Raw genomic sequence first — 15495 nt, 5'->3', positions numbered from 1 at the left:
TTATGCGCTGAAGAATCATTCCTCTTTGCTTCTTCGCTTCGTTCTAGCCTTATACCCTAGAGGCTCCTTCGTGTTGAGTTGTACTACTACATTGCATATTGACTATTTGCACCTTTTGGCCTTTAGCTGGCTTCACTTGGACTCGTGTTTAAGCCAACTTTTGACCAAGTCATCTGCAAAATCAAACTTGCAATCCCTTAACTTCTGCAACTTGACACACTATGACCCGTGGAAGGAACATACCTTTGAGTGTCTTTGACTAGTTTTCGCCTCCCTGCATTGAGCATAGGATTGTTCCAATCCCAGGAACTAGATCATTTGCTTCACCGACACTCATTCTTTCCACTGTATTATAGCATTCTTTTATTCTTTTTCAAGCTTAATGAAAAAGACAAAAAAATTATATATTCCAAAAAGAGTGGGAATGGGACAATATTTCCATTTATTGTTGGTAGCTAGAGTCATGTTGCCCTTGAACAAAGCACTCAAAAAAAGTGTCTCCTCCGTTTGGGTGGGATCTAGCTTGGCCTAGTATGCCTTAACCTTGTTATTGAGTCAGTCCTCCTCTGATTGGTTATCTCTTCCAATCATATGGAGAGTTCATTCATGCCTCCTGCATGACGAGCTTATACAAAGTTATCATATGCTACCACAAAGTCATCATTTAAGTCGTGCTTTTGTTCAAGGGAAGTAAGCCTAAGTTGGCCTCTCTGCGGTGTCTCTTGACTCATTTTTCAGTCGACCATCCCTGATTGTCAATGTCTTGTCTATCATCACATCAGTTATATTGGTCCTTTACTCATGACGGTTTGAGAAGGTCTCCACTGACTTCTTACTGGCGGGTCTTGTCCTTATCGACGACGACATCTTGCTTTTAGGACAAGCCTAGAGCCGCACCCTGGCCCTATTTTCATTATTGATAGGTCACCTTGTGCTCAGCATCGATCAATATCATGGGTCTTTGACTGAGTGGTTTCCCTTGTGTTCGACATCAGCTTACATTATCACACATTGGGATTCATGCAGTACCTTGGTTTCCATTTGACCCTATTGGTGGATACCTCGCCTCTGTGTCAGCTTTCATTATTGGTTGGTTTAGAGGGTTTCTGACGTGCACTAGCTACATCTTGTGTACGCCAGAAATGTGCTTCGGTTGGGTTACTACATCTTTTTCGTCTGATTCCTTCCACATTATTGGCCTATGGGTTACACTTGCGCTAGATTGATGAAGGATGCTTTAATCCCTTCCTTCTAGCTGATCTTTCCCCATCAACTACGACTCATTGCTTTGGGGCAAAGGTCTAGAGTCCATTTGGTAGTACCTTGGGGTTTGCAGTCATTAGTGGCAGATCCTTCACTATCGATAGTGGGAAACCATCATTGTCTCCTGGTCGATAGATTCTTCCAGGTGTTCGACTTCAGATCATTTATTCGCACTTGTTAGATTGTACTGGGGTACCTTGACTCTCATTATCATTATCGGTGAGCAGTCTCACATTTGTTAACGATATACATCAATGACCGGTAATCAAACAATTTATCACATGGTCAACTTCAGATCATTTATTCCCATTGTGTAGAAATGTACCACGACTGTCAGGGAAGACCACGAGTTGCAGGAAGACCACGAGTTGCATCAGCATTCTTTAGTTCACTTGACAGTTGCTCCTGTTGCTGCTAGTTGACACCATTCCACATTATATGTTGCAGTCCTTCACAGCAACATCCTATATGCTAGCATCCGAGTTGCGATGTAGTACCATCTTATTCCATCATGTTCATTTGGTACTCTTCGGATCCATTTTTGACATCAGTGATCAGCTTCATCTTTCAGCTTCATTGATCATCTCCTTATATATGTGATATTCAGACATGTACTTGTTCGATCGTGATCAGATGATCCATTATGTACTTTCAGTTCCTTATACTTGTATACACAGTGGATCCGCTTGTACTTGATATGCATACATGCTTTACTTTCTCTGAGCATGGGTATGCCCGCCTCAGATAGTGTTTCTTTCTGATCTCCTTTCCTGGCTTGGAAGGCTAAAATCTGGTGAAGTCCTTCTCAGTTTTTGACAGGCTTCCTTTCCATGTACTTAATACATTTCGGCCATCATGTACCCCTTATGACCTCATATATTAGGGGGCACCTGTTATAGCTCCAAATCTCACCCTTGATATTTATGATGCTGCATTTATGGCCTAGGGAAACCCCTCCTTCTAGACTTGGTCCAAATACTTAAAAAATAGTGTTTTATTCCCTGTACACGACATTGCCCTGAGCTAAACACGTGTGTACGCGAGTCAGTGTATACCCAACCCGCGTATATGTCTTAAAACACTTTAAAAAATTAAATCTCCTTAATTTCGGGTGGATATCACGGGTTTTACTTGTTGATTACCTATTAGTGCCCGTGGCCCCAACTGTTCCCAATGAATTCCCAACTAAAAAACTACTTTGGGAGAAGTATAAAAAGGCTTCAATGGGAAGGCCTTAAGGGAGAGAAAAAAAGAGAGAATTATTCTGCTGAGATTATCCCTGATCAAGTCTGAATATCCCTGTGCTTCTAGCACTTCCCCAACTATAGGAAATCCTTGTTTCCTTGAGTTTGATGTCATTTCACTAGTTGAGATATCCTTGTGTGAGTCATGGAAGGAGCCTTTTGAAAGCTTGGGATTGGACAGACCCGGAGGACAGTTCTGCTTGGAGCCAGCAAGAGGAAGATTCAAGTGATACCATTCCTTGCTTTGTTTTAGTTATCTGCAATAAAGAAACATTTGTCTTGTTCCCGAAATCAATCTTATTTATGCATATGATGTTATTGTTATGGTTTACATATGAATAATTGTTTCAATGTATAATTAACCATCTTTCAATATGTTATGAAGTTGATTTCTATATGACACTTTGGCCATATATTGCTATGCTTCTTTGAATTTGTTGTTTTGCAGGTTCAAGGATCGAGAGGAACTCTGAGAGGGTTTGAACCCTGGCTAGATCTACTCAAATGAAGGACCCCCAGGTACACATCTCTTTGCATAGTTTGCTTATTTAAGTATCCTGTCTGCGTGGAATTCTTGTCTTTTACTATAGATAACCCCTCGCTCTACTAGGGTGTTGACCCAAAAACCTAGGGGACTTTTTCCCTCAACAACAGCCATGTCATTATTTCCACCTCTTAACATGGCTATACCCACTCCTCTGTCCACACCTTTCACTTCTTATTGGGGAATCTCACCAATTTCTTCTATAACTCCTGCAAATTTCTCGAATGTTTCCATGCCCACACCATCTCTTATGCTGAACATGGTGCCTCAACCTAGTTAGCTGGTAGGTTCAACAATATTTTCACTGCACTTTTCCCAACCAACTATTCTTGTTACTCAGTTAGGCATGGTTACGTCTAGTAATATGTGGGGGGAATCACGAGTTTTCCCTGGTCAGCCTGGGGGTAACACTACTTCTAGTATTTCACAAGCCTGGTACAGTTCACTCTTTGGAGGGGAACCACCTACCAGTACTTTTCTAGAGGGGCTAGTTTACGTTGGGGCAACCCCGCTGCTAGTATCATTTCTCACACAGGTTATTCCCCTTATGTCGATCCTACTGCGTAGAGTGGTCCTTCTTCTATCCCTACGTACAACCCCATCAAAAATGATGCTTTTGGGGGTCCTTTTATCTCTGGTGGTACTTACCCCGAGGGGCAACATACATTTAGTAGTCATGCTGGCCTGCACCAGTATTATGCTGGGGTGAACCCATTTCCTCACCAGCAAGTGCATCATTCTGCTCCTTATATGGGGGTACCATACAGTTGGTCAGGGGTTTCTCCTTCCTATGATCCATTTAGTCAACTTCACAATCCATTTTTATATTCTCTTGATTTACCGGATTTGGTGAAATTGACAAATGACCCCATCTGTCATGATCCCTGGTGGCCACCCATGCCTACCAAATTATCATTAGATATTCCCAAGTTTGAAGGAAATCCTAGGGAAAATCCATCCACGCATATTACGACTTATCATTTATGGTTCTCATCCAATTCTTTAGTGGATGATTCTTTCAAACTTTTTTTATTCCAATGTACATTGACTGGGGATGCTGCAAAGTGGTACATCGAGTTAGATACTACATCCTACAGTGACTTTGCCTCCCTAGCTCAAACCTTCTTGACACACTTCCAATTGCCTACTCAGTATGATATTGACTCTAACCTCTTGTCTAATTTCATACAAGATGATGCCATGTTAATTTATGATCATATTCAAGAGTGGCATCATTGCAAGATGTTGGTGAGAACCAAGTTACCTGATGAGATATTATGTAAATGGTTCATTCGATCTCTCTGACCTTAAATTGCAAAGGATATGTCCATGTTTAGAGTTGTTACCAAGGGAAAAGCTATTTTAGCTGCCCAACAGTTGGACCTAATCTATTCACAGTTGGGTACACTCCATGAAGTATTACCTAATGCCCTTAGGCCTTCCATTAATCCTCTGAAACATGTTCCTAGCCCACATGTCGATGGCATGATCGGGTCTATTTCCAATTTTATGAGGCAACTTACTGTCCAACTTGGGAAACTTATTGTTACATCTCAAGCCCCAGAAAGTGCATCTGGCTCTATTAAAGAACCCCCTCCTAAGCAGTCCACCAATGTTCTCACGGTGAAGTCCACTCACCCAAAGAACAACAAAAAATTAGGTGGTAAAATGAATAATAAGAGGAATAGGGAAAAGAACCAAAATGCTCAGGAGTCCCAAACCAACCCTCAAAGTCAGGTATGGGGCACTAGTGAATGTCGTCGTAAAGTCAAGTTCCCCTATAAAATGTTTCAAGGTGACCACCTTACTCACGAATTTCCTCGAATGGATGAAGTCCATAGGCGTCTTTCATCACCGTCTACTCAACAGCCTATCGTGTTCACTAACTTGTTCCCTACACAACCCCAGTAATAGATGGCTGCTCAACCTCCTCAACCTCCATAAGGGGGGAATGAGGGTCATCTTCCCATCCTCCTCATAATTCTTCCATCTTCATGTGCAAGGAATATGTCAACGTGACTACGCAAGCCATATCTTATGATGTTGTTGGCATTATGATTCAGGTGTTGTCCTTGATGGCAACCCATTCAGGTGGTAGATCACTATTCTTGATGATCAGCTCTCTATCTTTAAGAAGGACGCAGGCAATCTGTTCATAAAGTGCGTCCCCGCAGTTATACCATGCAGAACCCGCGTCCAGGGACGCAGGCCAGCCGTTCAGGGGGTGCGTCCACCCAGTGCACACATTTCAAGACAAAGAAAAGCACGTGCGGGTTTCTTGTGTGGTATCTAGCTGACGGTTTTGTGTTTCTATGGTGTCGGCTCGTGGTATTGTTCCATGTTTTGGGGAGGAGCTTGCCTATATAAAGCAAAGGAGTTCATTTGGATTAATCATGGTCTTTGGTTGAATATCTTTTGGTGAGATCTAGTCCAGATCTATGAGGGCGAATCTTCTAATGGACTGTGATCTCTATGGCGCATGATCAGATCTGCAGATCTGACTGTTTGGGCTAGTTCTGAAGTCTTCATATCTTTTATATCTGAAGGGACGCAAGTTCAGTGAAGGGCAAGTGCGCCGAGACGCAGTACAGTAAGGGCTCAGGTGTGTCTCTGAAGCGAACGACGCGGCGCAATAGTATTATTGGATGCGTCTCTGAAGCAAAAGACGCGGCGCGATAGTATTGTTGGGTGCGCCGGTATGCAGAGCAGTTTAAAGGAACAGTGCGTCGGCACGCAGAGCAGCAGAAGGTAAACTGCGTCCAGTCGCAGGCCACAGAAATAAAAATTGTGTCCCTGTCTTAAGATGATCTGTTGACTGTATTTTTCTGTTCATAAGGTGTTCTGGGTTAGTTCTGTGATTACTGATCTGATAACTGTAGTGGACTGTAACTGTTGTATACTTGTTGATCATTTGATTCTTCATGAAAAGAAGTAGGGGGTTGTAGCTCCCTTCTAGGAGAGACTGGAAAACGAGAGAGAGTTGTAGCTCTCTGCAGGTTGCAGCCTGCGTACTGGTAAAGGACTGCACCAGTACAAAATCATTGTAAAAGAATTTCTAAATTGAAAGAAGATAGAGACATATTGCAGCAGGTGGTTTTCTCCCACATTGGGTTTCCACCTTACATATTGTGTTCTTTGGTGTGACTGTCTATTTTCTTTGTTCATGCTCATTATTTTATGGTACTGATATGCAAGAATAATTCAAAAGATCAAATAAGGAAGATTTTTTAAATTGCTAGATAATACTGATTCACCCCCCCCTCTCAGTATTATTTCCAACAATTGGTATCAGAGCAGGTCCTTCAGAAAAGCTTGATCGCTTGAAGGTAGATCGTTCATCATGAGCAACTACGAGAGAGAAGCATCAATCAGGCCACCGGTTTTTGATGGGACAAACTTCAATTATTGGAAGGTGAGAGTTACTGCATATCTTCAATCTCTTGGTACAGAAGTTTGGGACATTGTAGAAACAGGCTATGCTTTTCCTTCAGCTACTCCTACAGATCCAGCTGAGAAAAAGAAGTATGAAACAAATGCAAAAGCAGTCAGTACTCTATTAGGAAGTATATCCCAAACAGAATTCATGAAGGTAATGCACTTCAAATCAGCAAAAGAAATATGGGACAAAATGATCACGAGCTATGAAGGAGATGAACAGGTAAAACAAGCTAAACTTCAAACTCTCAGGATTCAATATGAGACTCTCAAGATGTATAATGATGAAAGTGTGGCTAATTATTTTCTTCGGGTAGATGAGATTGTTAATTGTATGAAAAATTTGGGTGAAGAAATAAAAGAGTCTATAGTAGTTCAAAAGATTCTAAGATCATTATCCCCCAAGTTTGAATCTAAAGTATCTGCAATAGAAGAAAAAGAAAATCTCCGTGTTCTCACTATGTCTCAGCTACATGGAATTCTAACTGCTTATGAAATGAGAAAGGGAGGTCCATCAGACAGAAGGGAGGCTGCTTTTAAGGCATCAGGCAAAGAAGATCACTATGAAGAAAGCCATGTTCCAGAAGAAGAGGAAGAAGAATCAAATTTTGTCAGAAATCTTCAAAGGGGTTCTGGAAGGTTCATAGGTAAGCTACCTTTCAAATGCTTTGCTTGTGGAAGAGTAGGTCATTATGCTGCAAAATGTCCTTATAAGGATAAAGGAAAGGAACCAGCTAGATGGAACAAGAAACAAAGTGCAAATAAGAAAAGCTACTACACCCATGAAGATAGTGATGGCTTATCAAACAGTGATGAAGATGAACAAGGTAATAAATATAGGTTGTTAATGGCATTTGAAGATGATGATTATGAGGATGCTATAGATGTGGATAACCTTTATGATGAAATTACTAGACTCAAGAGATGTATAGAAGAAAAGAACATGATCATTGATACTCTACAATTTCAAATTGATGAAAAGGAAAAACATCTTGAAAAATTAGAAGGTGAAATTGTTGGTCTTAGAAAAGAAATTGAGAAAACAAAAGTTATTAATCTCAAGTTTGTCAAAGGATCTGAAACTTTGGATGAGATTATCAGTGTGCAGCGGTCTCCACTAAATAAGACAGGTCTGGGCTATAATGGAGAAACTTCTCAAGCATCCACTTCAAAAAGTTATCTTGATGCAGCAAGAAGAAATGAGCAAAAGCACAATGAAGATCACCAGGTAAAGCAGGGACAAACTTCAAACAGAAACTATCAGGGGCAATCCAGCTTAAGGGTGAACAAAAGCCACAACCAGCCACAGGTAAAATCTTCCCAGTTTGGTTCAAGAATAGATGAAAATAGAAATTACAATCAGTTGGCTGGTAGATTCAATAACTGCAGAAGCTTCTTCAATGGACAATGCTTTTCTTGCCATAACTTTGGTCACAAAGCAGCTCAATGTGTTGCGTATAAAACAATCATGACTAGGGAAGCTCAAAAACAAAGAAGTATGACAGGGATTACAAAAAGGACCTATAACAACTTTTCGGCTCTTGAAAATGAAGTTGAATGTTCTATTTGCAATAATTTTGGTCATGAAGACTTTGAATGCAGAAGCAGGTTTCAGGAAAGAAAGGAACAAGCCTCAGGCACCAAAACATGGAGAATAAAGGAACCTCAAACAGAAAGATGTGGGATAGCATTTTATGCAGAAGGACAGGAAAATCTATGGTACATTGACAGTGGATGTTCGAAGCATATGACAGGTGATAAAGAAAAACTTGAGTCTTATTCTATTTTAGAAAAGGGAAAGAAAGTCTCTTTTGGAAATGATACTCCTGCAACTATAAAAGGAAAAGGTATTGCTCCTTTAAAAGAAGATGTTAAGGCTGGAAATGTTTTGTATGTTGATGGATTGAAGCATAATCTACTAAGTGTCAGCCAGATGTGTGATCAAAGAACCGAAGTTATATTCAGATCAAATGGATGTCTTGTTCGTGATCTTGATACAGGTAAAACAGTTCTCAAAGGGAAAAGAACTCCAAATAATCTATACATATTTGAAGAAGGACAACAACAATGCTATCTAAGCAAGGATGAAGAGCACTGGTTATGGCATCGAAGGTTGGGACATCTAAGCTTCTCACAAATAAGGAAAGCATGCAAATATCAGGCAGTTCGCGATCTTCCAGATATCAAAATTCCTGACAACACCATATGCAGATCATGTCAGTTTGGAAAACAAACCAGGACTAACTTTCCAGAGAAAGAAGGATCAGCTAGCATGCCTCTTGAGCTAGTACATACAGATGTATGTGGACCATTCAGGAAAAGAACACCTAGAGGAGAGGAATACTTGATATTATTTATTGACGATTTCTCCAGGTTTGTTTGGTTAGGACTTATGAAGCACAAAGATGAAGCATTCGAAAAATTCAAATCCTTCAAAGCCTTGGTTGAAAATGAATCAGGTCACAAAATTAAGTGCCTCAGATCCGACAGAGGTGGGGAATTTACTTCAAATGAATTTTTCGATTTCTGTGATGAACATGGGATAAGGAGAGAATTCTCTACAGCTAGAACTCCTCAGCAAAATGGAGTTGTTGAAAGAATGAACAGAACAATCCAACAAATGGCTCGTGTTATGCTTGATGAATCAGGAACTCCCGCAACTTTCTGGGGTGAAGCTGCACATGCTGCGGTTATTATTCTCAACAAGACAAATGTCCGGGTGAACAGCACTCAAACTCCTCATGAGCTCTGGAGTGGTAAAACTCCTTCGGTAAAGCACTTCAAAATCTTTGGGAGCAAATGCTATATCAAGAATAATGAGGAGCAGCTTGGCAAACTTGATCCTAGAGCAGATGAAGGCATTCTTCTTGGCTATTCTCCACATAGCAAAGCATACAAATGCTACAATAAAAGACTTGGCAGAATTGTTGACAGCATTGATGTAGTGGTTGATGAGAAGGGATACATTCCTAGGCAAATACATCGTGAAGACATCGAAGAAGATGAAAGCTACCCTCAAAGATAGAATGATGAAGAAGAAGAACCTCAAGAAGAATCTCAAGAAGAACCTCACGAAGACGCAGAAGAACGAACAAGAATAGAAGAAAAGACTCCATCCAGATATGTTCAGAAGAACCATCCAGAATCTCAGATCATGGGACAGAAAGAAGCAGGTATACAAACTAGAAGAACAGTTGCAGAAGCTTCAAGCTATTTGGCATTACTCTCCTCTACTGAACCACAAAATGTGAAAGAGGCATGCAAATATGAATGTTGGGTGAAAGCAATGGATGAAGAACTTGAGCAAATCGAAAAGAACAACACTTGGGAGCTGGTTCCTAGACCAAAGGATAAGAATGTTATTGGAACAAAATGGGTCTTCAAAAATAAATTGAATGAAAATGGAGAAGTAATTAGAAACAAAGCCAGACTTGTTTGTAAAGGGTATGCGCAGCAAGAAGGAATAGACTTTGAAGAAACTTTTGCTCCTGTTGCAAGACTTGAGGCCATCCGAATGTTCCTTGCTCTCTCAAGTTTTCAGAACTTCAAAGTATTTCAAATGGATGTGAAATCAGCCTTTCTGAATGGAGACTTGGATGAAGAAGTATACATTGAACAGCCAGATGGGTTCATTCTTGGAAATGATCCAAATCTTGTATGCCGATTAAAAAAGGCTCTCTATGGTCTCAAACAAGCTCCAAGGGCTTGGTACTACCGGTTGGACAAATATCTTCATCAACAAGGTTTTTCAAAAGGTTCAGCAGATAGCAATCTGTATATAAAAGTTGAAAATGACAAATTGCTAATACTTGTTGTGTATGTAGATGACATTATTTTTGGCAGCAATAAAGAAGCTATGAGTCAAAGTTTTGCCTCGGTCATGCAGAAAGAATTTGAAATGTCCTTACTAGGAGAACTGACATACTTCCTTGGTTTGCAAATCCAACAAAAGGAAGGAGGAATCCTTTTATCTCAAACCAAGTATCTCAAGCAGATTTTGAAGAAATATGGCATGGAAGATGCAAAACCAGTATGTACACCCATGGTCACAGGATGTAGTCTCAGTGCAAATGATGAATCTGCAGCAGTACATCAACCAACCTACAGATCTATGATTGGAAGTTTACTATATTTGACAGGTACCCGACCAGACATCATGCATGCAGTTGGAATAGTTGGAAGATTTCAGGCAAATCCGAAGGAGACTCATCTTCAGGCAGTGAAGAGAATTTTCAAATATCTTCAAGGGACTCAAAATTATGGCTTATGGTATCCTAGAGATACAGATCTCACTCTTCATGCTTATACAGATGTAGATTGGGCCGGAAGCGTGGATGACAGGAAAAGCACAAGTGGTGGTGCGTTCTTTATGGGTTCCAGACTGGTATCTTGGTTCAGCAAGAAACAGAGTTCAATTGCCTTGTCTACAGCTGAAGCGGAATATGTTGCTGCTGCATCTTGTTGCACCCAACTCCTTTGGATGATGCAGACTTTGCAGGATTATCAAATCACTTGTACACCTCCAATCCCTATCTTATGTGACAACACAAGTGCAATCAGCATCTCAAAGAATCCGGTTATGCATTCAAAAACCAAGCACATACCAATCAAGTACCATTTTCTCCGGGAACAAGTACTTGAACAGAAGGTCAAGTTGGACTATGTTCCTTCTAAGGAACAAGTTGCTGATATTTTCACCAAACCGTTGCCCAGGGACACTTTTGAATACCTCAGGCAAAAGCTGGGGATTGTTGATGCATCATCTTATTGCTGAACATCTTCTTATTGGTGGTATAGGCTCAGGGGGAGCACATAATGCATTGTTGGCATTATGAAGAAGGAGATCTTGGAAATAGCTGCAATATGTCTCTATCTCTTTCATGGTGGATTTCTGGTTATTTGCAGATTTGGAGGAGCATGAGCGTAGGGGGAGCATACCCTTTGCCCTTGATGTCAAAGGGGGAGAATGAAGCTGAAGATCATGAGGTTGCCATCAAGTCCAAAGGGGGAGATTGTTGGCATTATGATTCAGGTGTTGTCCTTGATGGCAACCCATTCAGGTGGTAGATCACTATTCTTGATGATCAGCTCTCTATCTTTAAGAAGGACACAGGAAATCTGTTCAGAAAGTGCGTCCCCGCAGGTATACCATGCAGAACCCGCGTCCAGGGACGCAGGCCAGCCGTTCAGGGGGTGCGTCCACCCAGTGCACACATTTCAAGACAGAGAAAAGCACGTGGGGGTTTCTTGTGTGGTATCTAGCCGACAGTTTTGTGTTTCTATGGTGTTGGCTTGTGGTATTGTTCCATGTTTTGGGGAGGAGCTTGCCTATATAAAGCAAAGGAGTTCATTTGGATTAATCATGGTCTTTGGTTGAATATCTTTTGGTGAGATCTAGTCCAGATCTATGAGGGCGAATCTTCTAATGGACTGTGATCTCTATGGCGCATGATCAGATCTGTAGATCTGACTGTTTGGGCTAGTTCCGAAGTCTTCATATCTTTTATATCTGAAGGGACGCAGGTTCAGTGAAGGGCAAGTGCGCCGAGACGCAGTACAGTAAGGGCTCAGGTGCGTCTCTGAAGCGAAATACGCGGCGCAATAGTATTATTGGATGCGTCTCTGGAGCAAAAGACGCGGCGCGATAGTATTGTTGGGTGCGCCGGTACGCAGAGCAGTTTAAAGGAACAGTGTGTCGGCACGCAGAGCAGTAGAAGGTAAACTGCGTCCAGTCGCAGGCCACAGAAAGAAAAATTGCGTCCCTGTCTTAAGATGATCTGTTGACTGTATTTTTCTGTTCATAAGGTGTTCTGGGTTAGTTCTGTGATTACTGATCTGATAACTGTAGTGGACTGTAACTGTTGTATACTTGTTGATCATTTGATTCTTCATGAAAATAAGTAGGGGGTTGTATCTCCCTTCCAGGAGAGACTGGAAAACGAGAGAGAGTTGTAGCTCTCTGCAGGTTGCAGCCTGCGTACTGGTAAAGGACTGCACCAGTACAAAATCATTGTAAAATAATTTCTAAATTGAAAGAAGATAGAGACATATTGCAGCAGGTGGTTTTCTCCCACATTGGGTTTCCACCTTACATCTTGTGTTCTTTGGTGTGACTGTCTATTTTCTTTGTTCATGCTCATTATTTTATGGTACTGATATGCAAGAATAATTCAAAAGATCAAATAAGGAAGATTTGTTAAATTGCTAGATAATACTGATTCACCCCCCCCTCTCAGTATTATTTCCAACAGATGTTACTCAATCAATTTCTCCCTCTAAGAACTCACCAACTCTAACTACCTCCACTGGACCTCTCACTTTGGATAAGCCTATGGAACTTGTCTATCACCCCCCCCAAAGGGTATGCTTTGTAAGACGACACACAATCCTTCTTCCATGGCCGCTCAACATTACAGTATTGTTAGAGATCTTTCCCAAGTTCCTTGTGCCATGTCTTTTTTGGAGGTCTCGCAAAGTTTTCCTTAGCAGCGCAAGGCCTTATTGTTTGCCATTGGTGGAGTCGAACTGTATGAATCTAGTCTCATTTCCTTCAATGCTAACAAAGTCACTCCTCACCTTTCCCATCATATTTCTTTTCAAATCATTGTGTGTATTTTCCATTGGAATATTCATCGCACTTTTGTGGATGAAGGCTCTTCCATGTGTGTTATGTCAATATCATATTGGAAGGCTCTTGGCTCTTCGGCGCTCGCCATGTCCATTACCACTCTCCAAGCCTTTAACGGTCATAACTTTGTACCTAAAGGGGTTCTTCCAAATTTTTCCAATGATTTAGGAGGGAAAACTATTTATGTCGATGTTGAAGTCCTCGATGCTCCATTGGACTATAACCTCCTCCTTGGTCGTAGTTGGTTTTATGCGATGAATGCAGTCATCTTATCTGTCTTCCATTTACTTTTATTTCCTCATGAAGGAAAATTTGTGACCATTGACCAACTTGACTGTTGCGTGCCATCATCCCAAATTTCCACTACAAGAACCTCAATCCCACTTGTCGGAGATCACCCTGGTCAATTTCATAGTGTTGGAGCTAGACTCTTTAAAAGTTTTTCTCTTATGGGAGTTTTCCCTCAACTCCTTCCACCCAACACTCTTTCTACTCCTTGTTGGAACTAATACTGAGGGAGGGGTGAATCAGTATTATCAAATTAATAATTTAATTTTCAAAACTGATTTGTATATGCTACTTCAGCACAGTGAACTAGCGTGTATATGCAACTATACTTAATGAAACCAACATATATGCAGAGATATTTTGATTTACCCAAATTATCATGTGGTGAACTTTAATCAGTATATCAACAATTCATTAGAGAGTGCAGTAAAAGAAGAATAAAGCATCACACATAAGCAACACACATAAACACCAAGATATAAGGTGGAAACTGAATGTGGGTGAAAACCACCTGTTGCAATCGTCTCTATCTTCTTTTAATAATAAGATAATTATGTTTACAATTTTTGTACTAGTGCAGCCTTATACCAGTACACAGGCTTCTACCTGTAGAAGGCTACAACCTTCTCTCATTCTCCAACTTCTACTAGAAGGGAGCTACAACCCCCTAGCTCTTGTACTCACTGATATGTTTACTAGTATGTAGGTGCTAGCCTACAGAAGGCTACAACCTTCTTCTTTTTTCCAAGGACCACGTTTCATAAATTTTCAGACTGGATCCATTAACAACATCATTCAATCATCGAGTATATCTACATCAACCAATCTCCTATTGAACCAACCACAACTGAATAAATCAATCATTCTGACAGCCCATCAATATGATCATTCAGGATATTGTCACCAGAATACAGTAACCAGAACCCAAGTCAAAACCCAAAACATTGCAACAACAAATAGAAGCAACTAAAACATATTTTACAAGGTATACGCTACTTCCATGTGTTGAACCTATGTGCATACGCACTTTCCTCAAGGCGAACCCCTGCGTACAAATCTGCAAATCAAATTTATGATGTATACGCTGTTTCGCTATGTAAAACCAGCATGTGTATGCACCTTTTCTAAACTGAACCTACGTACAGATTTGTAAATGATGATTTAAAGATTACAACAATTCTAGACTTCAGTCATACCCAGATCATCACATTTATAGACTACAACATGTGTCAGTTATTTAGATAAATGATCAAACCACATAAAGATAATTCTCTTCAAGCCTTAAGATCCTGATACATCATTAGATCTTATCCTTCATCAAGTGCTAAGGTTCATCCTTGGTTCAAATCCAGCAATGCACCATAACCCAATAACCTACATACTAGATCTCACCCTTCATCAGATATTCAATGCTTGAGTTGTGTGGCCTAATGATCTTCTCCTCCTTTTATAGTTTTAGGCATTTCCCAATACCATGGACCAAAACCATTTAGAACCAATACCTTGGACCAAATACCTAGGGTCAATACCTTGGACCAGATACCTTGGATCAATACCATGGATCAAAATACCATGGACCAAATACTTCGGACCAAAAATTTAGTTTTCCAAGGTATACGTGCCTTTCCTTCTGTGAAAGTGCATGTGTACGTATACGCGACTTGAATACAGTGTACCCGCGTGTACACGCGGATTGGCCAAAGGTGAACCTGTGTATACCTCTTTCTTCATTCTGTGAAGTCTGATCTATAACTCTGTGTTGTTAACCTGTTGCACTGTGATTTGTCATCTGAGTGAGTTGCCATCAAGGACAACACATGTGTCATAATGCCAACAATCTCCCCCTTTGGACTTGATGGCAACACCAAGTCACTCTCCTCCTTTGTCATCAAGGGAAAAGGGTCATGCTCCCCCTTAGTACCTGCTGAATTCTCTGATATGCTAAAGTGCTGATTGAGCTCCTATGATCGAGTCCATGCTCCCCCTGAGCACAAGCAAGGTCTGCAAAAAGATAACATCACTCTCTACATACATCATCAATGACCTTCCTATCACCAAAGACTCATACATACATCCATCTCCCAATCAAATGG

Source organism: Pinus tabuliformis, chromosome 3_1, assembly GCF_031772625.1.
Source record: "Pinus tabuliformis cultivar Carrire ecotype Pingquan chromosome 3_1, CPIR1, whole genome shotgun sequence".
In the NCBI taxonomy this organism is placed as follows: domain Eukaryota; kingdom Viridiplantae; phylum Streptophyta; class Pinopsida; order Pinales; family Pinaceae; genus Pinus; species Pinus tabuliformis.
Note: the sequence above shows the minus strand (reverse complement) of the source record.